Source organism: Aplysia californica, unplaced genomic scaffold (assembly GCF_000002075.1).
Source record: "Aplysia californica isolate F4 #8 unplaced genomic scaffold, AplCal3.0 scaffold00879, whole genome shotgun sequence".
In the NCBI taxonomy this organism is placed as follows: Eukaryota; Metazoa; Mollusca; class Gastropoda; order Aplysiida; family Aplysiidae; genus Aplysia; species Aplysia californica.
The window spans coordinates 102095-103751 of NW_004798149.1; positions in this window are offsets into that span (position 1 = coordinate 102095).

The window sequence follows — 1657 nt, forward strand, 5'->3', positions numbered from 1 at the left end:
TTCCTTTCTCTTCACACACATACGCGCATACACACACAACACACACACACACACACACACACGCACATACATACATACACACACACACACACAACAAACATACGCACACACAACAAACATACGCACACGCACACACACACATACACAAGTACACACACACACACACACACACACACACGCACACACGCACAAGTACACACACATACACACACAAGTACACGCACACACGCTCACAACACTAGTAAACCCTCCCCCCCCCACACCGACCGCCGACCGCCCCTTTTTCTGCTGTCAGCATTAACCTTGACCGGTCAGTCAGACAGTCAGAACTGTATGACCCAGGACTTACTTTTTAGGACAAGGGCAGCGGGAGGGGTGCTGCACTGTGGGCATCTACACACGGCCGACATTCGCTGTTTGATCGGGGTAGCTCAAGGATGGAGAGAAAGGACTTACTACATTCCTACTGGATTCAGCTGTGAGGTTGTTGTTAGTCGATGTACATGATAAAAATAGTTCTTACATTCTTCCTTTTTCCTTCTATGTGACTTACGTTTCCTCTGGATTCAGATGTGAGGTTATAAGTCGGTGTACATCATAGTACATGGTAGAAATAGTTCTTACCCTCTTCCTCTTTTCTTCTATGTGACTTACATTTCTACTGGATTCAGCTGTGAGGTTGTAAGTCGATGTACATATGGAAATATTTCTTACCCTCCTCCTCTTTCATTCCATGTGAATGTTGTAACATTTTACTCTGCTATGGTCTGCTAGACATCCTGAAGAATTCGTGTTAATGTTCGCGTAGAGTTAAAAGACCTGCGTATTTGCTCGGTCTATTTGTTTTCCCAGTTCGTACGAGTTAAACTAGTTACAGTTACGGTTCTGGCATTCGCGTTATGAGTGTGTAAAGTGTCGTGTGGCTGAAGGGGGGTTGCTCTGTATTATAGTATTATAGTATTATAGCTACTTTTATCCCTTTAGAATTCTTTTTTTTCTGCCCTTACGTTTTCCGAACGCAAAAGTGTTAGGATATTTGTTTCCAAATGCAGGCTAATCAAGAAGAACAAAATTGTAATCCCTTACTTTATTCTAACGCAAAAATGTTAAAGTGCTTCTCTTCAGCCTTAAAAATAGAACAAAGTTCCCAAATTTCAAGTAGTTCTAGACTTGTCTGTTACACACATTTTTATTTTTCCTGGGGATTTTGCCATCTGTTTCTAGAAGACCAACTTTGTTACCAACGTAATTCAATTGTCAATATACTGATTTGAATGCAGCGAAGAAAAAACTAATACTCTATTCAGGTAAAAATGATGTCTTGAATGGCTTGAATATCATCCACTGATTAAATCTTTGTTTACTTGTTTGTTTGGTTTTTATTTATTTTTTTGTTTTAGTTTTAGCATTTGATTAAATTTAAGTATCACAAAGAACTTGAAAGCGGCTTCACTAATAAGTTTTTAATGTTCCACTGCGTACACTTATATCATAAATTCTCCTTTTAGTTCCCCCAACATGATAAAACGAGTAATAATAAATTCCTCAACGGCGATAAAATGTATCTCATTTCTAAGTACAAAGCAAAGTTCCGTTGCCCCACACAGGTCTACAGACATCAATGGCAAAGCACTTTTGTCCAGCGACTTTTAAGTAA